Source organism: Dendrobates tinctorius, unplaced genomic scaffold (genome assembly GCF_039654945.1).
Source record: "Dendrobates tinctorius isolate UK_male_01 unplaced genomic scaffold, ASM3965494v1 ptg000079l, whole genome shotgun sequence".
Lineage (NCBI taxonomy): Eukaryota > Metazoa > Chordata > Amphibia > Anura > Dendrobatidae > Dendrobates > Dendrobates tinctorius.
The window spans coordinates 14324687-14349411 of record NW_027361747.1 but is presented as its reverse complement, the minus strand read 5'-3'; the positions used below and the strand labels follow the sequence as shown (position 1 = coordinate 14349411).

General features: G+C 44.0%; 1 long non-coding RNA gene across 2 annotated transcripts in view; it reads right to left on the bottom strand.

Moving 5' to 3' along the window:
* Positions 1 to 24725, bottom strand: part of LOC141096834 (uncharacterized) — a 55619-nt gene that overhangs the window by 6263 nt on the left and 24631 nt on the right. The window contains exons 2-3 of one of the 2 annotated variants that reach the window (XR_012233788.1): positions 15871 to 15922; positions 7139 to 8089 (exon numbers count right to left, since the gene is read on the bottom strand). This is a non-coding gene — a long non-coding RNA (uncharacterized lncRNA). Of the gene's footprint in view, positions 1 to 6976; positions 8090 to 15870; positions 15923 to 24725 lie in introns of those variants that run through there. The other variant, XR_012233787.1, reaches the window with a different exon arrangement.

Sequence of the window (24725 nt, the reverse complement as noted above, 5' to 3'; positions counted from 1 at the left end):
ATTGCATGTATGGCATCATGTGAGTGAGCGGTCTGCTGATGTCAACATTGTGAAGTGGCCTGTGGTGGTGGGGTTATGGTACGGGCAGGCGTATGTTACGTACAATAAACACAGAAGCATTTTATTGATGTAATTTTGAATGCACAGAGACCCTGTGGCAACATTCTGAGGCCCATTATTGTGCCATTCATCCACGACCATCAGCTCATGTTGCAGCATGCTAATGCACGGCCCTATGTTGCAAGAATCTGTACACAATTCCTGGAAGATGAAAACATCCCTGTTCTTGGATGGTCAGTATACTCACCGGACATGTCACCCATTGGAAAGGTTTGGGATCCTCTGGATTGGCGTATATGACAGGATGTTCAAGTTCCTGCTAATATCTATTACTTTTGCACAGCCTTTGAAGAGGAGTGGATCAACATTCCCTGGGGCACAATCAACAACCTGATCAACTGTATGCAAAGGAGATGTGTTGCACTGCATGAGGCAAATGGTAGTCACACCCAGGGATGCCACTAGGAATTTCAGGGCCCCATACTGGCAAAATTTTCAGGGCCCCTGGAAACGCCACCCAGGCTCCACCCTAGCACCGCCTCCACCCCGTGAACCTTCCACAGTCCCACCACCCTCTCTTGGAAAAACTCCACTTCTGCACCACGTCTTCACCATTCACACAGTAACAGTGCCCATCACCACATATATAGTCAGCAGCTTTTGTTTTGGCCAAAACATTTTTTAATCCACCACGACAAGGTAGATTCTTTTGACCGAGCCCTTCTCTACTGTAACTTACTAAACATTTGTATATAGTGTCAGTGTACAGGTAATACAGGGATCACCAGTGTCATTATACACAGGAGCTCTGTATACAGTTTACAGCTAATACAGTGCTCACCAGTGAAACTATACACAGTAGCTCTGTATATAGTGTCAGTGTACAGGTAATACAGTGATCACCCTTATCAATATACACAGGAGCTCTGTATATAGTTTACAGGTAATACAGTGCTCACCAGTGACATTATACACAGGAGCTCTGTATATAGCATCAGTGTACAGGTAATACAGTGATCACCCATATCAATATACACAGGAGCTCTGTATATAGTTTACAGGTAATACAATGCTCACCAGTGATACTATACACAGTAGCTCTGTATATAGCGTCAGTGTACAGGTAATACAGTGATCACCCATATCAATATACACAGGAGCTCTGTATATAGTTTACAGGTAATACAGTGCTCACCAGTGACATTATACACAGTAGCTCTGTATATAGTGTCAGTGTACAGGTAATACAGTGAGAAGTATTGTAAAATTCTTACTCAGAATCAGAGGATTTAGTTTTGTGAGATTTTCTCTCCGAATTCGCATCTCTTAGTTTTTTTGCTGATATTTACAGATGGAGAAGTTTCCATAATTATGTTATCAAGTTCTTGTAACATTTTAGATGTTGCATCATCTTTGTTTTTCCTCTTTTTAAATTTGAGTATTTATTTTCTATCTGAATTTTGGCTTACTACATTAGGGGTAGATGGTGGGCTAATACTTATAGCTGTGTCCCCTTCATTAATATCTGATGAATCCTGTAAGGAAGGATTTCTTTGAGAGGACCTGTCTCTTTGTGGGCTGGACTTATTAGTATTAGTTGTAATATTCACAAGTCTTTGTTTTGTTTTTTGCATCCATTTTTAATTAGCAATAGTAGTTGGTAAATATAGCTTAGAATATTAGAAAGAAATAACGTTAATATTGAAAGCTGAAATCTATTGTTGCAGAAATAAGATTATTGTATTAACCTTATTATTAAATCCCTCATTATGCACTCTCAGTAATCAATAAAGCTCAGAACCCAGATCCAATAAACTGTCAGTGAGATGATATTGCAGAAGAAAATAACAACCTATATATAAAAGACCAGAATTAACGCTTATTAGTGCAGCAAAATATACTGGAGTCTCAAAGCTATATGAAGTTCTTTATAATCACCTATCTGTGCCTTAGTGAATGCTGATAAAGCCTTTCACTCAAATTTTAGTTAAAAGAGCTGAAAATGTTGGTACGTCTAGCTCTTCTTATGTCCCAGTGTCAGATGTGAGCACCTTATCAGTTCTTTAGAATAATGCTTATTAGTTGGTAATCCTAATAGGTGCCTTATAGTGCTGCAGCCTCTAATGTCCCAACACTTCACTGCTCTCCTTCTACCTATTTAACAACAGCAGCTGACTTCAAAAGAGATGACAGTGCAGAAGCCGTCAACGCTGTCAATATCCCAGTATCCGTGGTCAGTGGTTTCCAGCTCTGAAATGAAAAAGAGCACTATGCATTCTGCTATATAAAGGCGCCAATCACTTTCACCTACGGAGTGTCACTTGCCCAGCCTTCCAATAATGTCCCCTAGTCCTGTAAAATCTTGTGCAGCAGCGAACTACTGCTTAGGTATCAGCTGATTGCAGCGAATCCCCTGTCTCAGCTTGAGTCACGGTGCCGCCGGCAAGATGAATGAATAGCTCTGCTACACCGCAGAGCAGGGCACCGCTATTGCCCTCTGCTATACCTGGATAGTGTCATGGTCACGTGTGGCTGGACACACCGCCTCCAGTAGGGCGAATTTATATGACACGCGTGACCCTGGTACACCGCCTCTAGCAGGGTGAATTTAAATAATAGAACGTGCAGCCGGATACACCGCCTCCAGCAGGTGAATTTCAGTAGTACACGTATGTCTGGATACACCGCCTCCAGCACGGCGAATTTAAATTATAAAGGGGAAAATCAGGAAAACAATTACAATGGTGGCCCTGCGATAGGGAATGGGGACGTGGAGACCTCCTGCACTCCCCTGAGTCAGTGTCTCTACACTCCTAACGATCCCTAGGCTGGTTCCGCACCGGGCGCCGATCAGGATACCTGAAATCCCTAGCTTGCCCTGAACCAATCCCTTACTAGTGAAGTGGATGGTGCAGAAACTAATCCCACCACTGCACTAAAACACACATTTGAGGAAAGTGACAAACAGGGAAACACCACTTAGCTTTGCTCTGTTGCTAATGCTCCCAGCAACAGAGTCCGCGACCTGAGTGCATCTTTTCCTCCAACCGGATCCAACACCTGAGTGCAGCTTTCCAGCAACAGAGTCCTGCATCTGACTGAAGCTTTACAGCAACAGAGTCGAGCATCCGAGTGCAGCTTTACAGCAGCAGAGTCCAGCATCTGAGTGCAGCTTTCACCATAGCTGCCACTCCACCATGCTTTGCAAGAACTCCACACTGACACCATAGCTGCCACTCCTCCTAGCTTTGCAAGAGCTCCACACTGACACCATAGCTGCCACTCCTCCAAGCTTTGCAAGAACTCGCTGACACCATAGCTGCCACTCCAGGATTCTGACTGAGCTGCCCGGGACTCTTCTCAAGTTCCTTCCTACCCCAAGGATGGTTAGAAAAGACCAATATCACCACCAGCCAGTGAGAACACCTGACACACCTTTATAGTTAGGAGCCAGAGTCTTACACCTGTTAGAGATTCCCGTGGACTAATGCTCACCACCACCGGGGGGCAAACTAGAGCAAAAGACACCACTGTGCAATAACCCCAATGGCCACCGGGGGCAAAACCAACTCCCAGCAACCAGCTCAAAGGAAAAAATGGTTACTTATTCAAAACCTGTCATATCCAACCTGGATCATGACAGATAGTATGCCATCACTTACTCAGCCCTCAGATGTCCCCAAGTACATATTTCTCATAAGGGATGGGGGCATTGCTTTAGAATCACTGCATTGAGAAACATGTGATGGTGTCTACTAGGCATTGCTCCTACTGGCCAGTTTCCTACTCCACACTGATGAGGGGCAATACAGCTGTCTGTGGATGGATACCATGTTTTGGCATAGGTGGTTTCCTTCATTGGAAACTGCCCTTCCCGTGGTTGTTCCTTCCCGGGGAAAGACCTGGCTAGTCATTGCTTGCATTGAGAAACATGTGATGGTGTCTCCGCAGCTTGTGTTTTGCATGTTTTTACATATTTCCCATAAGGGATGGGGGCATTGCTCTAGAATCACTGCGTTGAGAAACATGTGATGGTGTCTCCGCAGTGTTGGATGTTGATGTCCATGAGTTCATTCATCCTCATTTTTCACAGTCTTCAACTAGGCATTGCTCTTACTGACCAGTTTCCTACTCCACACTGATGAGGGGCAATACCCCGAAACAGCTGTCTGTGGATGGATACGATGTTTTGGCATAGGTGGTTTCCTTCATTGGAGACCGCCCTTCCCGTGGTTGTTCCTTCCCGGGGAAAGACCTGGCTAGTCATTGCTTGCGTTGAGAAACATGTGATGGTGTCTCCGCGGCTTGTGTTTTGCATGTTTTTACATATTTCCCATAAGGGATGGGGGCATTGCTCTAGAATCACTGCGTTGAGAAACATGTGATGGTGTCTCCGCAGTGTTGGATGTTGATCTCCATGAGTTAATTCATCCTCATTTTTCACAAGTCCCTCGATGTCCTGGGAGAGTCATTGCAGGAGCGGAACACTCTTGCTTCAACTGTCAGCTGATCGCTGGGAATCCTCCTGTCGCAGAGGTCCCGCCAGTGGGTTAAAAGAAAAGCTCTGTTGTGCCACGATGGTTCTTCATGGAAAAAAAAGTTTCTCCTTACCTCACCAAGCTCCAGCGATGTCCTCCATCCACGCATCTGAGGCGTGGACCTTCGTTCTGGCGCATGACTGTGACGTCATACGCCGGCGACGTGCCCGCATCCATCAGCTGCCGGCCTGTGATTGGTCGGCGGCTGTTAACTGTTGCCGTGCGGGAGAAATCTTCCGCACGGCAGCAAATTTGAACTGCCCGTGCATCTGAGGACACAGCGGCAGTTACTGAGCTGGCAGAGTCCTGCCGCTGGGGCCTGCTGACCAGAACAGAGGGGGCTGGCTACGGGCCCCCTCTGCCGCCGGGCTCCATATGCCAGTAAGGGCAGTAATACCATGATGGCGGCCCTCGTCACACCAGATAGTAACTGTTTTTCTGACCTCCCACCCCAGACTCCCCAATACTGTAAAACTGTACATTTTAGGCTAGTTTCACACTAGCGTTAGGAGGCGCAGGGCCGCCGCTAAGCTCCGCCCCTGGCCGTGCCTCCTCTGGTCAGCTCCTCCTATGGGCACATGACGCTGCATGCGACCGGCGTACCCTATATTTAGCATTCGGTACGCTGGCCGTGTGCTGGTATGTTTTTGCCGGTGCATGCGCCTTTTTTGCGCTGCGCTGACGTGCGCCAAACGCTAAATATAGGGTACGCCGGTCGCATGCAGCGTCATGCGCCCATAGGAGGAGCTAACCGGAGGAGGCACGACCAGGGGCAGAGCTTAGCGGCGGCCCTGCGCTGCGCCTCCTAATGCCAGTGTGAAACTAGCCTTAGAGTGGCATTTTATTGTGGCCAGCCTAAGGCTGGAGTCACACATAGTGACTCACCAGCGATCCTGACAATGATATCAGTGTGTCAGGATCCCTGGTGAATCGCTATGTGATCGCTGGTGAGCTGTCAAACAGACAGCTTCACCAGCGATCAGTGCTGGTAACTAACGTACACATCGGGTATCTAAGGGACGCATGTCCCTTGGATACCTGATGTGTACATTAGTTACCAGCAGATCGCTGGTCTCCCGCCTGTCACACGCAGCGATGCGTGGTGGCCAGCGGGAGACCAGCGACCAAAGAAAAGTCCTGGCCTTTCCTGCAGCGATCAGCGATACCGGCAGGGGGGCCGGTCGCTGATCGCTGTCACACACAGCGATCTTGCTGGTGAAATCGCTGTTGTGTCACAAAAATTGTGACTCAGCAGCGATCTCGCTAGCGAGATCGCTATGTGTGACCGGGCCTTAAGGCACACTTGTGTAATAATTGTGCTGTCTAATCAGCTTCGTGATATGTCACACCTGGGAGGTTTATGGATTATCTTGGCAAAAGAGTTCTCACCAAGACAGATTTAGACAAATTTGTGGACATTTCAGAGAAAAAAGTCATTTCGTTTACATAGAAAAAGTCTTAGATCTTTGAGTTCAGCTCATGAAAAATGGGAGCAAAAAAGTGTGTTTATACTGTAGTTTTGTTCAGTGTACTTAAAGCAATTTAATAACTTTAAAAAACTGAATAAAAGCCCTTAAAGTTGGACAAACCAGTTTTGAAGTGTCCCTATGTAGATTAAATCATAAGCAAATTCTGAAATCTTAGAATTTAGCAACATTGAGAGCAAATTTGCTGGTTTGTGCTGGTTTCATGACCAGTAATTTTTCTTTATGTCCTATTAATCTTATTACTGGCATCATGTTTACACTTTTTTTTTTTTTTACCTATAGAGACAGACCAAAAAACCTCTGGATAGCACAGGTGTGGAATATACATGCATGTAGTTATACCACAGCTATGTACCTAATAATCTGATAAAATCTCAGCAAAGTGAACCAAATGCTCCTTTTTACCTAATTTTAAACTCTTCTAAAAGTACCGTAGATCAGGCTACTAGTCATTGATACTTAACATACTCATATACCTGAGAGAGTGGTTGATCAAACATTCGTTTGTCTCCAGTGCACACATGAACGCTCAAGCTTGGCCATTTTCTATCAGGCAAGCTATCATACACATTAGATGGTTGTTCATCACCACTGAATTGGCAAGCTTTGCCCACTTAATCTAATGTGTATGGGGGTCTTTAGTGTAAAGCCATTCTAATACCGAGCTCCACATTAACCAAGCAAGGAACTTGATATTTCTTATCTCTGATTTTGTAAACTTGGTGATCATACCTAATTTTAGAAAAAGAGACCTACTCCAGAATATGTGAATATCAGATCAGACTAAGATGGGATTTAGGAAGATCATGTGTCAGTTAAAAATGAGCGGATCTATCAGTGTAAGATTGAGTTTTTCTAACTTCCTGAAATTCATGGTTTCATGCAAATTCAAACATTTTGAGATTTAATACATGGATTGTAGAAGAACAAAAACTTCCCCATGACCATTTCCAACATTGCCGAAGCATCGGAGGGTGGGCTAATGTCTTTTTATGTGGCCGCGTGGACTTCCCACAATGCCCTACAGCTATGACATTTTATGGATGAGTATACCTTGTAGAGGGGTGGTCAGTACCTGGGCCATCACAGATCAGCGGTTCCCAGTAGAGCGCAGTTTGTACGGCAGCTTCATTTTCCATCTCCAGAGTCATTGGGCAAGTCTGTCTATCCTATAGAGTGTAAGCTCTTATAATCAACAGTATCCATTATCTCTCTTTCTCTGTCTCTCTTGCCTGTAGAGTGTAAGTTCTTATGATCAGTGGGGTCTTCTCTCACCTGTAGAGTTTAAGCTCTTATGGACCGAGGGGTCTCTCTCTCCGATAGAACGTAAGCTCTTATTGTCAATGAGGTCCTCTCTCTCCTGTAGAGTACAAGTTCTTATGGACCGAGGGGTCTCTCTCCGGTAGAGAGTAAACTCTTATGATCAACTGGGTTTTCTCCCTCTTCTTCTCCATGTGTATTTTCCTAGCAATTAGAAGCTGTCTAGTATTGACAGTTGCAGATGTATTTAGTAAGAATAGAATTTTTGGGGAAATTTTGTCAAAGTTAACAAATTCGAATTTCAAAAGATCAACTCATCTCTAGTGTTAGTAATCTTCATTCTGTTTATAGCTTATAAATATTTAGAGTTGTCTCACCGTTTGATGAGCATAGATTACTTGAAGGTGCTCCATATTGTGTTATGCTTTCAAAGTGAATACGTTTTTTAGTGTAATAAGCCTAAATAAACTTGTTCCAGAACGGTATCTGTGCTATTTTATTTGTGTAAGATACCATCCAGAATTTAAGACTGTAGTTTTGTCTGTGAGTGTTCAAAAGTCCATGGAAATTGAACTCCTCTATTTTCTTCCCAATCCCACTTCAACTGGTGTGTATACTTAATCCTTTCTTTGTAGAATTCTCCAAATGTTGATCTCATTCCTACACCTGCATAAACCAGTGAAGTCACTCTGCTAAGGGTTTTGTCGCTGATCAGGAATTTTCTTTGTTTTGTGTTCATCTAAACTAAAAAGAAAAACACTTTATCAACAGATAATTATATAATACAGTACATTAGACCAGTCATATTTAATGTATTGTATATTAAGTATCTTGAACAAATAAGGTTATTATTTTATACCCTTATTAAGGGAACATTTTGAGTTTTAAAACTACGTCAAAGCTGAGTATTTTTTCAAGATATTTGTATACTGATTTTGAGTGCTTTATGACATTTACACCTCGACATCCATAATTTTTGGGTTCAATTTTCTGTTGTACAGTACACCTCTGGAAACACTCATCAGTTTACCTCCATTGTACTCAGAAGTGTATATTGAAGCTTCTGGGCCTTGATGGAAAATCTGTAACAGGGTCGTCATACATTCCTGATGGTTCTTATTCTAACTCTCCTCATATGGCTATGGTTACTTCCCCGACTCTGCTGTCAGGCATGTAAATTAAGCCTCTCTTAAAACTTCATTTTTGTCAGGTTTCTATCTTTTATATGGTCAGAATGACATAGCATGATGGTTATTCTGTCCAGTAAAAAACCTGACAGAAACCAACAGGCTCATTAAAAGTCAATTGGAAAAACATTTAGCTGACTCATGCATCTGGTATTTTAGGCTTTCTCAAACTTTACTTTATTTGTGCACAATTTTTTTTTACCTCAAATAATGCAAGATTAATGTCCCCTAGTTTTTATATACACATTTTTTATTATTTTTTTGTTGTTGTTATATTATTAATTCCTATATTTGAAAAAGTAAAAAAAAAAAACATAGTAAAATAATAATTTAGATTTTTTACATTTCTGCTAATTTTTCTGGTAAAAAATAAAGTAGTTTTCTCTAAAGCAGACTTTTCATTTGTATTTATCATTTGTCTTCTATCCTATTTTGTTGAATTTTATGCCCAATTAAAGGGGTTATCCAGGACTTTATTATTATTTTTTTTTTTACTGTGGGCCTAAGAACTAACAGGCAGGTAGTTGCTACCTACTGTACATGACTGTTCTGCCCAGTTAAGATCTCTGCCGACACAGAGTGATCATTCACAGTGCCTGATGGCGATTGTGTGGCTTCCAATGAGGTCACTTCCGCTTCTCTTCTGATCTGTTGATTATTATTATTTATTTATATAGCACCATTGATTCCATGGTGCTGTACATGAGAAGGGGTAACATGCAAAGTATAGATATCACACAGTAAACAAACTAACAATCACAGACTGATATAGAGTGGAGAGAGGACCCTGCCTTTTCGGGCTTACATTTTACAGGATGGTGGGGAAGGAGACAGTAGTTTGGGGAGTTGCAGCAGCTCCAGTGATGGTGAGGCGGTAGCTCCAGTAGTGGTGAGGAGGCAGCGGGGATCATTGCAGGCTGTAGAGATGGGCTTCAGGTTCTGTCTGAAGGATCCGATTGTGGTTGATAGTCGGACGTGTTGGGGCAAAGAATTCCAGAGGATGGGGGCTATTTGGGTGAAGTCTTGGAGGTGGTTGGGTGAGGAGCGAATAAGTGTGGAGTGTTGTGAACTCCCTTGCTCAGATTTCTGGCCAGGTTGATGGAAGTTCCCCACCTGACGACGATAATTGGGAACCAGGGATTACTGGCTGGGAGCATATAATTGAGCAGGCTGCTCTTGGTGGTTGCTGGTGATTTCCTCCTTGTGCATTTGGAGTTCTTTTGTCCCCTGCCTGATCTGCATGGTTCAGTTAAGTGATTCTTTTGCTAACCCTTTGCATCTAATCTGGTTGTGCCTTTTTTTTGCTTTCTGCCTTGTTGCTAGGGTTCAGCGTGCTCCCTGCTGGGGGCAGCGCTGGGCCCTGCTTCATATGTTACAGCTTGTTCAGTCCCGTGTTATGTTAGTATCTTTTTGCTTTGCTTCCAGTTTATACCAGAATGCTGATCTAGCAGGGGTGAGGTCGTATGGCCTCAGGTTTTTTGTATATCAGAAGTGTTGGACTTTTTTAGGGTTTTGTGCATGATTGCAGACAGTATCTTTTCTGTCCTGCCCTGTCTAGACAGCTTGGCCCTCACCGTTTGCTCAGTCTGTTCTCTGCCTGTGTTTGTGTCTCATCTTGTCTCACCGACAATATATATTTGAGGGCTGTCTATTCCTTTGGGATCTGTTCCAGGGCAGATTAGATTTCACCTTTCTGTCTTTAGGCTTGGTTAGTTCTCCGGCTGTGATGAAGCATCTAGGGCATTGTTGGAACGCTCCACGGCTACTGCTAGTTGTGTTGATAGGATCAGGGGTCTGCAATCCGCTTAGTTACCAACCTCTCTGGTCTTCTGGTGGCTTAGCCTGTTCCTGCCATCCTCTTCAGTGACCCATTCATAACAGTGGAGGAGAGAAGGAGATCTTGAGAGAACCGGAGATTACGTGAGGGAAGATATCTGGAGATTAGTTCAGAGATATATGGAGGAGACAGGTTATAGATGGCCTTGTAGCTCAGTATTAGTAATTTGAATTGGATACACTGAGGGAATGGGAGCCAGTGAAGAGATTTGCAGAGGGGAGAAGCAGAGGAGTAGCCAGGAGAGAGATTAATTAGTCAGGCGGCAGAGTTAAGGATGGACTGGAGAGGTGTGAGGGTGTTAGCAGGGAGGCTACAGAAAAGGATGTTGTAATAGTCGAGGCAGGAGATGATGAGGGCATGTACAAGCATTTTAGTAGAATGAGGGTTGAGGAAGGGACGGATTCTGGAAATATTTTTGAGCTGGAGGCGACAGGAGGTGGGCAGAGCTTGGATGTGCGGTTTGAAGGACAGGGCAGAGTCACGGGTTACTCTGAGGCAGCGGATCTCTGGTACGGGGGAAAGCATGATGTCGTCAATTGTTATAGATAGTCGGGTAAGGAAGATCTGTGAGATGGGGAAAGATGATCAGTTCAGATTTGTCCACATTAAGTTTGAGGAAGCGAGAGGATAAGGAGGATATGGCTGATAGACAATCCGGGATTCTGGACAGCAGAGAGGTGACATCTGGGCCAGAGAGGTAGATCTGAGTATCATCGGCATAAAGGTGCTACTGGAATCCATGAGACTTTATGAGTTGCCCCAGGCCAAGTGTATAGATTGAGAAGAGTAGGGGTCCTAGAACAGAGCCTTGGGGGACTCCAACAGAGAGAGGGTGGGATGAGGAGGTAGTGTGGAAGTGGGAGACACTGAATGTGCAGGTGGAAAGGTATGAGGAGATCTGGGATAGGGCGAGGTCTTTGATGCCAAAGGAGGAGAGGATCTGTAGTAGGAGGCAGTGGTCAACTTTGTCAAAAGCAGAAGACAGGTCTAGAAGTAGGAGTATAGAGTATTGTCCGTTAGCTTTGGCTGTAAGTAGGTCGTTGGTAATTTTGGTCAGGGCTGTCTCAGTGGAATGATGGGGACAGAAACCAGATTGTAGATTATCAAAGAGAAAGTTAGATGAGAGGTGGGAGGAAAGTTCAGTGTGGACATGCTGTTCCAGGAGTTTAGAAGCAAATGGGAGCAGCGATATTGGGCGATAGCTGGACATGGCTGTTGGGTCGAGGGTTGGCTTTTTAAGGATAGGCGGGATTGTGGCATGCTTGAAAGCAGAAGGGAAGGTACCAGAAGTTAGTGATAGGTTGAAGAGGTGGGTTAGAGATGGGATAAGAGTGGTGGTGATGTTGGGGAGGAGGTGGGATAGGATAGGGTCAAGTGCACAAATGGTGAGGTGTGATTTGGAGAGAAGATGAGCAAGCTCCCCTTCAGTGATGTTAGGTAGTGAGGTTATGGGGTTTGGGCATTGGTCTGGCTTGCAAAGGGGTTGTGGTGGTTGAGAAATAAAGACTTGCCGTGTTTGGTTTATCTTGTTTTTGAAGTGTGCGGCAAAATCTTCGGCAAAGATTGGGGAAGTCGGAGGGGGCAGTGGTGGGTGGAGGAGGGAGTTAAAAGTATTGAACAACTGTTTGTGGTTGTGGGATAAGGAAGATGCAAGGGATGTAAAGTAGGCCTGTTTAGCAGAGGTGAGGGCAGATTTGAATGAGAGTGTTGCTTGTTTGAGTACAGTGAAGTTGATGGGGCATCACTGCCAATATCATGCTGATTGACAGGCGGCTCCCTGCTGCCTAAGTGCTGATTGACAGCCAGGGAGCTGGCTGTCAATCAGCATGACTTCAGCAGTCACACCTGATTGATAGAGCAACCTGGAAGAAGAATAGCTGCTCTGGTGAGATGGAATAGTTGAATCGCTAGCAGGAACGGGTCAATGACCACTCTGATCCAGCGCCAAACAGAAGAGGCAGATAATAACTAAATAGTGAGCAACTACATGAACTATCTGCTTGTTAGTTAGTTTTTTGGCTCATTTTTTAAAAATAATTTCATAGAATCATAGAATCGTAGAGTTGGAAGGGACCTCGTGGGCCATCTGGTCCAACCCCCTGCTCAAAAGCAGGATTTGCTAAATCGTCCAAGACAGATGTCTGTCCAGCCTCTGTTTGAAGACTTCTATTGAAGGAAAACTCACCACCTCTCGTGGCAGCCTGTTCCAATCATTGATCACACTTACTGTCAAAAAGTTTTTTCTAATATCTAATCTATGTCTCCTCCCATTCAGTTTCATCCCATTGCTTCTAGTCTTTCCTTGTGCAAATGAGAATAAAGATGATCCTTCTACAATGTAAAAGCCCTTGAGATATTTGTAGACAGCTATTAAGTCTCCTCTCAGTCTTCTCTTCTGCAAGCTAAACATTCCCAAATCCTGTAACCTTTCCTCATAAGACAGGGTTTGCAGACCGGTCACCATTCTGGTCGCTCTTTTCTGAACTTGCTCCAGTTTGTTGATGTCTTTTTTAAAATGTGGTGCCCAAAACTGGATAACACCTTAAGGAAAAAAGGATATGGTCTAATAGTTACAGTGGGAAAAAGTATTTAGTCAGCCACCAACTGCGTAAGTTCTCCCACTTAAAAAGATGAGAGAGGCCTGTAATTGACATCATAGGTAGACCACAACTATGAGAGTCAAAATGAGAAAACAAATCCAGAAAATCACCTTGTCTGATTTGGCAAGATTTATTTTTCAAAACATGCAAGATTTCTGGCTCTTACAGACCTGTATCTTCTCCAAGAGGCTCCTCTGCCCTCCACTCATTACCTGTACTAATGGCACCTGTTTGAACTTGTTATCAGTATAAAAGACACCTGTCCACAACCTCAACCTCAAAAACCAGGCTGTGAAGACTGAATGTGCAATATGCATGCAGCTTGGGTTCATGAAATCAACTGTGGGAGCAATAATAAGAAAATGAAAGACATACAAGACCACTGATAATCTCCCTCGATCTGGGGCTCCACGCAAGATCTCACCCCGTGGGGTCAAGATGATCACAAGAAGGGTGAGCAAAAATCCCAGAACCACATTGGGGGACCTAGTGAATGAACTGCATAGAGCTTGGACCACCATAACAAAGGCTACCGTCAGGAACACACTATGCCACCAGGGACTCAGATCCTACAGTGCCAGACGAGTGCCCCTATTTAAGCCAGTACATGTCCAGGCCCATCAGACGTTTGCTAGAGAGTATTTGGATTATCCAGAAAAGTATTGAGAGAATGTCATATGGTCTGATGAAACCAAAGTAGAACTGTTTGGTAGAAATAAAACTCGTCGTGTTTGGAGGAGACAGAATGCTGAGTTGCATCCAAAGAACACCATACCTACTGTGAAGTATGGGGGTGGCAACATCATGCTTTGGGGCTGTTTCTCTGTAAAGGGACCAGGACAACTGATCCGTGTACATGAAAGAATGAATGGGGCCATGTATTCGGAGATTTGGAGTGCAAACCTACTTCCATCAGCAAGGGCATTGAAGATGAAACGTGAATGGGTCTTTCAGCATGATAATGATCCCAAGCACACCACCAGGGCAACAAAGGAGTGGCTTCGTAAGAAGCATATGAAGGTTCTGGAGTGGCCTAGCCAGTCTCCAGATCTCAACCCCATAGAAAACCTTTGGAGGGATTTGAAAGTCCTTGTTTCCCAGCGACAGGCCAAAAACATCACTGCACTAGAGATCTGTATAGAGGAATGGGCCAACATACCACCAATAGTGTGTGCCAACTTTGTGAGGACTTACAGAAAAGTTTGACCTCTGTCATTGCCAGCAAAGGATTTATAACAAAATATTGAGATGAACTTTTGTTAATGGCCAAATACTTATTTTCCAACATAATTTGCAAAATACATGTTGCCAAATCAGACAAGGTGTTTTCTTGGATTTGTTTTCTCAATTTGACTCTCATAGTTGTGGTCTACCTATGATGTCAATTACAGGCCTCTCTCATCTTTTTAAGTCGGAGAACTTGCACAATTGGTGGATGACTAAATACTTTTTCCCCACTGTATGTTAGGTGTATTTGTTTTCTTTTATGTCAACTTCCATCACTCAATGCGCACAAAAGACCACTAAGGGCATTATTATTTTATATTCATATATTTATTATTTTATACTCTACTCTTTAGTTCCACTTGTCAGATAATATAGACTCTTTGGGAACTGGAGTTGAGCAAAACGATTTGCAGAACCCTGGTCCAATGACACATTGTTATTTTGTTGCAGCAGGACCAGAGTGCTGCAGACTGCCTACTATCTGTTGTCATTCTATGTGCCTCTTCTTATTAGTAGGCCCCATGATGTCACAGCATTACACAAGAAATTACATAGTGGATGCCTACCTATTAGAAGAAGCACCCAAGATGCCAGCAAGTAGTAGGAAGTTCACATTACTCTAATCTAGCTTCCCCAAATGCCAAAGTAGCCATTAGACTAGGGTCTTACTCAACTCTACTGAGCAGATCCATAAGTAGTCAACATTCGTTTGACCAGCTAATCTAATACAGCCTCTCGAAAAGTACATTGGCAAGAATTGATGGGTCAGCAATATATTCCATAAATTTACACCAGTTAATAACTTATCCAAGTGGGTCATAATAGATTATAACATATCTGTCATAAATCCTATAAAAATATAAAGTGCATGCAGTTTTTCATTTAGCTTGGAGTGCAATTTTTTATGCTGTTTTTGGAGCAAAAGTCAGAAGTGGATCCCACAGGAAGGAGAAATTAATCTTTTTTATATATTTGCCATCCTATTTAAATTCATTTCTGGCTTTGGCTATAAAAATGGCTTAAAAAACTGCTACAACAACTGTATGTGTGCTGCCCGTCCTTTAGAGAAATGATGATCAGAATCTGGTTGGATATTATGAACAATATCCTTTTATTAAAAACAATTTTCATAAACATTTTTACATTTCTCCCTTTCTCTAAACACATAAAACTCCTTAAAGCGCAATTTCAGAGAGGCCTCCCGGTATCAGCCCATGTCATCATGCTGACACGGCAAGTAAAGGACACCCACATTCTTGATGACGGCCTCCACACACACAGGTCACATATTCCAAAGGCCAGCTGTCACAATGTCTTGTTGAAGTAAATGCATTGGATGGGGCACATTATATGTGTTTTTTATTTAGCTAAATAATCCCATATGTAACATAGAAATTCTAGCAAGTAAACAGTCACATCTAATATATACAGCGTATATACAAAATCATTGCGCTGTTCTTGGAAAAGCAAAGCAGACCAGATGGTATATGTTAACTGAAAACAGATTTTTAGCATTTGGCTTAAAAAAAATGCTTTTCTCTTGTCTGGGACCAGTGAATACTGTTTATAGGCCAAGCATTCTCGAAATGTAAAGGAGTGCTCTCATACTCTCATCAAAGGTTTGATCCTTTTAATTTATTGCAGTCGTCATAGTCTATTGCACTGTGTACTTACTATTGCTCATTTTGCCTTTCTACCCAGCTAATTCTTCTCTTCTCTCTGCTCCCTGTAGAAACAGAAACACAGAAAAACACAGTATAACAAATGTATAAAAATACTCTTTTGTAAAAAAAAGTAACAGTAAACAGCAAGTGCTAGTAAAAAAGATGATTACAAAACAGGGTATTTGGTTGATAGAAAATTAGGAAGGGGAAAGGGAAATTTGTGCTCACCAAAATAGTCCTGTAAGCCGGTCGTGCCTAGGGATCAAATGGCTGACCACCATGTGTTGCAAACATGAAGAGAGAAGGAAGATCCGGCACTGGAGACTTAATAAAATCCACGATAAGTTTTATTCACATAATTTCATGATAAAACCATAAAGGGGAAAACAGACCCCCCCACGCCTGACGCTTCCTGAGGAAGAACCTGGTATAAGGTTCGAAACGCGTCAGGCGTGGGGGGGTCTGTTTTCCCCTTTATGGTTTTATCATGAAATTATGTGAATAAAACTTATCGTGGATTTTATTAAGTCTCCAGTGCCGGATCTTCCTTCTCTCTTCATATTTGGTTGATACGTTTTTTTTGCAAAAAATGTATGCTAAGCCGCTCTACAAACGTCAAGGTAACCCATATCAGAGCAGTCCCTAACTGATGTATTTAAAAACCTGACCATGTGTACGGTACCTATATGAGCAGGATTCAGAAAGGTAATGTCCAATGTGGACACGCTGTGGAAGATGGCTTATACTGTATGTGCATGGCCCACAAGGGAGGGGTGGAAACCTCCCTAATCTTGCAGAAACAAGAAACCAATTGAATATAAACACAATTGTAGAAACAGGAAGTCTCTTGTCCTTGCATTTATCATTTAATTCTTCACATCCAGACCCAGCTGCTCCCTGCTTCCCCCTTGCAGGGACTTTTACAGTGATGACTCATGCAGGAAAAAGACTTCCTGTTTCTACATAGAGCTTATAAGGATTCATCTAGTCAGTTTTTAATCACATGATGTCACAGACCTAATGGAGAAAAGAAGAATTATCTGGATAGTAAGTAAAATGAGCAATTGTAAGTACACAGTGCTACGTAATATGAAGAGGATAAAAACGTTGATCGGAGTGCTCCTTTTATTATGTACTTTATTATTTTAGCAGACTGGAAGGCATTTAATTACTGGGTGTCACTAATATTTGTCAATTAAAGGGTAAATGTCATCAGATTCATGCTGCCCACACCAAGGGCTATTGCAACTTAGAACCCCTTTAAAGGAAACTTGTCATCAGATTCATGGTGTGGGCAGCATGTATCATCAGACACCGGCTGCATAATTGCACCCATTTACGTTTTGCTGTAAGACACTGCATTGTCCAGAGAATGCATACTTTGAAAAAACAGTGAGGAACTATGTGTCTCGACTGACTAGTCCTAGGCCAGTCCCTGGCGGCTTCTCTCTGCCCTAAACCTTTTGACTCACAGGTATCTTCCTATGTATCTCCTGGGGTCTGGCCTTGGACTAATTAGCCAAAACACATAGACCCCCAAATTTCAAATTATGTAGTCTCTGAATTGCGGCAGCATTTCAAATAAATCATACATGGCTGCAATCACACAGTCATTGTCCAGTGTTGTCAACTTGACTATTGTACTAAATGTGTGCCCAATGCTATCGCATCGGGAGGGCAGTAACATCACGATGAGGGTAGCTTTGTGGCGCTGGGGGTGGCGGCCCACCCACTTCCGTGCAGTCACAACCGGCAGGAAAGACGGTGTTTTGCAGCCTGTGCTGGAGATGGTGTGCGACGCCACCAGAGCGTGGCTGCACCCAATTTTGAGCACAGGCCTCAAGCCACGGTCTTTCCTGCCGGCTGTAACTGCACGGAGGTGGGTGCGCAGGCAGCGGTGGGATCCGGCGCCTGTAGTCAGGCGGTGGGTCCTGGCGGGGGTCCGGTGGTGGCATCCCTCTCATTACTCCCCCCTCATTACACCCTCTCATTACACCCCCTTCATTACACCCCTCTCGTTATATCCCCTTGTTACACCCCTTTCACAGCCTCATGATTGCTGCGGCGGCCTGGATCCGAGCGGCAGCTGGGACCTGAGCGGCAGCTGGGATCCAAGCAGCGTCTGGATCCCAGCAGTGGTCAGGATCGCAGCGGCATTCAGGATCGCAGTGGCAGCCTGGATCCGAGCGGCAGCTGGGATCCCAGCGGCGGTTGGGATCGCAGTGGTGGCCTGGATCCGAGCGGTCAGGATCGCAGCTGCATCCTGGATCTGAGCTGCATCAATTGGGTGTTCCAAAATGGTGGTCGGCATACTTCCGGTGCGGCGCAGTGGATTATGGGATTTGGGGACATCCAGACGGAAGTGGATGACAGACAATTTAAGGCAATGATATATATAGATGGTAGTAATGTACAGCGTATAAGAATGTAAAGTGTTAATGTATAATGTGCATAGTGCAGCATAAGCGCAGGGTTAGACTTGGGATAGTATGAGTACTGTTCATATAGTTAAGTGGCTTATCAGCAGCATAGGGCATAAGATAAAGGATATGAGGTGCGGCAAAGAAGACCCAAGACAACATACTCAGAAGGGAGGTAAGAAAATTTCTAAAACAATCGACAGGGAGGAGATTTCAAGAAAATATAATCCTCTAAACTGCATGCTGGCAAATGCCAGAAACTTGACAAACAAGATGGAAGAACTAGAAGCAGAAATATCTACAGGTAACTATGACATAGTGGGAATAACCGAGACATTGTTAGATGAAAGCTATGACTGGGCAGTTAACTTAAAGGGTTACAGTCTGTTTAGAAAGGATCGTAAAAATTTGGAGAGGAGGAGGGGTTTGTCTTTATGTAAAGTCTTGCCTAAAGTCCACTTTAATGGAGGATATTAGCTAAGGGAATGAGGATGTTGCGTCCATATGGGTCGAAATACATGGAGGGAACAATAATAAGAATGGTTGTGGATGACGAGGAAAAAGTTAATATACTAAAACACCTTCGTCTTCACAGTATTCACGGTGGAAAATGAAATGCTAGGTGAAATGCCGAGAGACAAAGAAAGCCCTATATTAAGGGTCACCAATCTAACCAAAGAAGAGGTGCGAAACCAGCTAAATATGATTAAAATAGATAAATCTCCGGGTCCGGATGACAAACACCAATGAGTACTAAGGGAACTAAGTAATGCAATAGACAAGCCATTATTGGGGACTCTATAGTGACGGGGTCTGTTCCACAGGACTGGTGCATAGCAAATGTGGTACCAATATTCAAAAAGGGCTCTAAAAGTGAACCTGGAAATTTATAGGCCAGTAAGTCTAACCTCTATAAAATATTTGAAGGGTTTCTGAGGGATGTTATTCTGGATTATCTCAATGACAATAACTGTTTAACTCCATATCAGCACTGGTTTGACAGGAGCGATTCCTCATAAACCCATCTAATCAGTTTTTATGAATAGGTAAAGCTGGAGTCACACATAGCGACTTACCAGCGATCCCGACAATGATATCAACGTGTCAGGATCGCTGGTAAGTCACTATGTGATCGCTGGTGAGTTCTCACGCAGACAGCTTCACCAGCGATCAGCACACCGAGGTGAGGAGTGAGCCGGGAGCAGCGGACAAGTGTGCCTGCTCTTCCAGTCCTCCACGAGCAGAGGGCATGCTGGCATCCCTGGCCTCTCCTGGCGGCGTCCTGCTGCCTCCTGGTCCCCAGCCTGCGGCGGCGGCAGGTACCCACTCCGCGGGCTGCTGGTCCCCAGTGTGAGGCGGCGGCGGCACCTGTAACTTGCTGGTAACTAACGTACACATCGGGTATCCAAGGGATACGTGTCGCTTGGATACCCGATGTGTACGTTAGTTACCAGCTGATCGCTTGTCTCCCGCCTGTCACACGCAACGCAATGCATGCTGGCCAGCGGGAAATCAGCGACGAAAAAAATGTCCAGAGGTTTCTTGCAGCGATCAGCGATACCGGCAGGGGGGCCGGTCGCTGATCGCTGTCACACACAGCGATCTCGCTGGTGAGATCGCTGTTGTGTCACAAAACTTGTGACTCAGCAGCGATCTTGCTAGCGAGATCGCTATGTGTGACGGGGCCCCAAGACTTGACGAAGGTGAGTCATTGGACGTGGTATATCTTGATTTTTCCAAAGCATTTGCTACCGTGCCACACAAGAGGTTGGTAAACAAAATGAGAATGCTGGGTCTTTGGGAAAATGTGTGTAAATGGGTAAGTAACTGTCTTAGTGATAGAAAGCAGAGGGTGGTTATGAATGGTATATTCTCTAACTGGGTCATTGTGACCAGTGGGGTACCGCAGGGGTCGATATTGGGACCTATTCTCTTCAACATATTTATTAACAATCTGGTAGAAGGTTTACACAGTAAAATATCGATATTTGCAGACGATGCAAAACTATGTAAATCAGTCAATACAAGAGGAGATAGTATTCTGCTACAGATGGATCTGGATAAGTTGGAAACTTGGGCCGAAAGGTGGCAGATGCGGTTTAACAATGATACATGTAAGGTTATACATGTGGGAAGAAGGAATCAATATCACCTTTACACACTGAATGGGAAACCACTGGGTAAATCTGACATGGAGAAAGACTTGGGAATCCTAGTTAATGATATACTTACCTGGAGCAGCCAGTGCCAGGCAGCAGTTGCCAAGGCAAACAGGATCATGAGGTGCATTAAAAGATGTGTGGATACACAAGATGAGAGCATTATACTGCCTCTGTTCAAATGCCTGGTTAGACTGCACATGGAGTACTGTGTACAATTTGGGGCACTGGTGCTCAGGAAGGATATAATGGAACTAGAGCGTGTACAAAGGAGGGCAACAAAATTAATAAAGGGGATGGGGGAACTACAATACCCAGAGAGATTAGCAAAATTAGGATTATTTAGTCTTGAAAGACGACTGAGAGGTGATCTAATAACCATGTATAAGTATATAAGGGCACAATTAAAATATCTCTCCGAGGATCTGTTTATACCAAGGAATGTGATGGTCACAAGGGGGCATTCTCTGCATCTGGAGGAGAGAAGGTTTTTCCACCAACATAGAAGAGGATTCTTTACTGTTAGGGCAGTGAGAATCTGGAATTCCTTGCCTGAGGAGGTGGTGATGGCGAACTCAGTCGAGGTGTTCAAGAGAGGCCTGGATGTCTTCCTGGAGCATAACAATATTGTATCTTACAGTTATTAGGTTCTTTAGAAGGATGTAGATCTGGGGATTTATTCTGATGGAATATAGGCTGAACTGGATGGACAAATGTCTTTTTTCAGCCTTGCTAACCATGTTAATACTATGTTAATAAGGACAATAGGTTTATTATATAGGATAATATATAATGGATAGAATTTACTTTTGGGTGGGAACCAGTGTTAGTAAAAAGTGGGAAGTAGATCAGATAGGGAAGTACTAGGTCAGGTTCAAGAACAGTGGGCTACTGGGGCCAGCATGGGCCAATCGTTCACTGCAGTAGAAGGCTGTACTGATATACCTTGTGAACATTCCTTCAACAGCTAGAGCCTAGGACTCAGTCCAGGTAATAAAGCATGTGCCTGGTCTTCTGACATCTCGAGGTCAGTGGACGTGGAATTGCGTGAAAGGCAGGTGGCCAGTCCCAAGCCCAATGCTGAGTCAGTGAGCTTAGGGATAGTCCAGGACTAAGTAAGTAACATGAAGTGTTGTGCCCTATCCCACATGTTATATCATGATGAACTTGAACTGACCAGTAAAAGTTTGCATGTTGCAATGAACTTTGCGTCCCATGAGTTGTGAACGGCGGCTCCTGAGGATGGAGGCCTGGAGACAGCAGAGGCCTGTGCTAGGGTTGGAGGAACACACCAAATAATAAAAAGATAATAAGGTGCGTTCGCAGCCCGGGGTCCACCATGCAGAGATGTTAAACTGCTGCCCGGTAATGGCGGACGCTATATGGCGGTATAAAGGAAGAACACACGTGGGTTAACGTCACCCGGTGTGTACAGGGTGAACTCTGTTACCTCACAGAGCCGCGCTACCACAGAACATAAATGCCGGAGTCTGCTTAAACTCACAAAGCTCGGCAAAGGGAGCCCTCAGTAAGCGGTCACAGAACTCAGCCCCAAGGACACGGGGTCAGAGTCCCTCTAGACCTACTAAGCGTGCGGCATCGCACCTGCGGACGCTACTAATAGACACTGGCTAGCGTGGAGTGCCGAGCACAAGCACCGTGGTGTACAGACAAGCCACAAGTTGGCGCTGATACTAGTCTCTGACCCTACCTCCTACCTGCACCTCAGCCTGGGCACTTAACAGGCTAGGCTACACAACACACATGCATACCAAGGGTATGGGTTTCATAATGAGTCATTCACCTGAGACATACATATGTGCATACAACACTCACTCCACATAGTCTGATAATGCAGTCTATATTAGAGCATGGCCGTGCGATCCTTTTATAGACGCAGCCTTCCGGGACCTTTCTGAGCTGCAATAGGACCTGAGCATGTGACCTCCGACCTCCAATGAGAGGTCATCCCACGGGCATGCTCAGTAGGAGAAAAGTAGGACTTAGTCCCTGTAGCGTCTGCTCGCGGCTGACTAATGTCTGATGCTACAGCTGAGCCTGGAGCGGCAGTAGCAACCAGACGCATAGCACTAGCCTGGGCAATATGTCGAGACCGACGTCTCTGCTGAGCAGGATCCTCTGCGGCTGCAGAAGAATGGGAGACCGCAGAGGACATGGCTTGAGATTCCCCCTGTGCAGTGGGAGAACCTCGGTGCCTAACAGCCTGTGACCTACAGGTGAGCATGTTGCACCCCACATCTGACAGCACATTGAGACTGAGAAACTGCTTTCCTGCCATAGCATAACTAGACAACAGCTAGGTTATGATTGCTGCTCTTGGCAACTTTACATCATGACAGCAACCAAGATTACTATACAATTAAACGGTTATTACTCCCCATACACAAAAAAATACGCTTTATCCATGGATAGAGTGTAACTTACTTGAGTTCCGACTGCAGGAATCCACAGTGATCCCAAAATAGGGAGTCTGGAAACTCGAGAACAGGGCTTTACATACCCATCTTGAATGAAATGAAGGTGCACATGCTCAACCTCTCCAGCAGAAAGCAATTCTGTTGACAACGAATGTGAAGGCCAAAACCACCTGTGCTTCATTCAAGGAGTGGCTTTTGAGTCCCATCCTTGGGGTGCTCAAGCCCTGATGTAGGGATCTCCAGAGATATCAACAGGCATACACCCATGAAATAATCCTTTAAAGGAAATGGAGCTCAGTTTTTTTATTGGCTCGAGAAACACCAATCGGACATTAATCATCTTTAATTCACTCTCATCTGTTTTCTATCTGTTTTGACAAGTTGCTGATTTGAATCAAAAACCAAAATGGATCAGAAAACAGATAGAACAGCAGATTTCTTGTATTTGAGCGGTTTTCTCTTTTCTATTGAAGTGACCTGATGTTGTGTAAGGATTTGTTATATCTGACAGCTCCTTCTGTTCCTGGTGTCCACATGGAGGACAGTTCAGATCAACCCTGGACCATCCCATCCATATTAAACTGCAGTGTGATCACATCACATACATTTTTGTGTTTCATACTTACCACATGTACATCTATGTATAGACAGACAGATGTTTCTCCATATGTGTCCTGAGGACTGTCAGGCTGCATGTTCTATAATCCACTGCATTAATTTTGTGTGCAGTCTGAGACATAAAAAATGCTAAATATAATCTTCAATACAATTTAGGATCATCTTACTGAGATTTGATTTAGTGCAGATGAGAACAAGGATTTTATCTTTTATTTCTTTTGCTTTATCAGCGACTTGCTATTCTGGCACAGAAACAGAAGCCGGAGTCCTATTTAGAGACCACACATACTGATTAGATTTGTACTCTTTGCTTGTCTATTTTGATCCCAAGCCTTCTCTAAACATCTGAGCCTCAACATCTGCATGGTGTGTCCATGCAGGTTGCTTTGCTCATTCATGTTTGTGGACCATGGTGGATGTAATTATGTAGTACTTACTTGGTAGATACTAACACATAATTAATGTAGATAAAGGTCTGCAGAAGGATTTTTGGATGGTGGAAGTATCAAAACAAGGTTTTGAAGGACACATATAATCTAATGAAGGGCAATCGGACATTAGCATTGAAATACAAATACGAGTTGAAGCTACGAGTCAAAAATCTTAATGATTTAGGCTGGTTTCACACTAGCGTTTTATCGTGCAGCGCATCGTGCGTTATCAGTCGCATGTGCAATGGTCCCCTATCTTTAAAATGGCGGGCACAGTGTCTAGCGATTGCATGCGCTCATCAGCGTTTGCGTGCCCTGCGCATTTTCCAGGTGTGCATCCATACACACCATACGCTACATGTTGCATTTTTTGTTCCGCCCAACCTCGTTAAAAAATCGCGCGTGCACGTGTGCGCATGGTATGCGCAAAAAAATAGCATTATAGTCTATGAGGTCGCTGGCGTGCGCTTGGATGTGCGCATATCAGCGCTTTTTGTGCACACGCGATTTGAGTAAACAATGTCTAGACACTTGTTTTAACCACCCCCTAAACAAGCAACATTGTTTGGGAGCAGTCTACATAAAAGAAGGTGTCTGCAGGGCCTCACCACTACAGACAACCTTTGAGATAAAACCAGGTACAGACAGCCTTGAAGACAAGAGCAGCTACAGACAGCAAGAGAAGAGCAGCTACAGACAGCCTTGAATAGAAGACCAGACAAGAGCCTTGGATTCAAGCTTCAGCAGCCAAAATGTGAGTATTCTTCAACATAATGTCTGTGTGTCCTGTACAAATTAT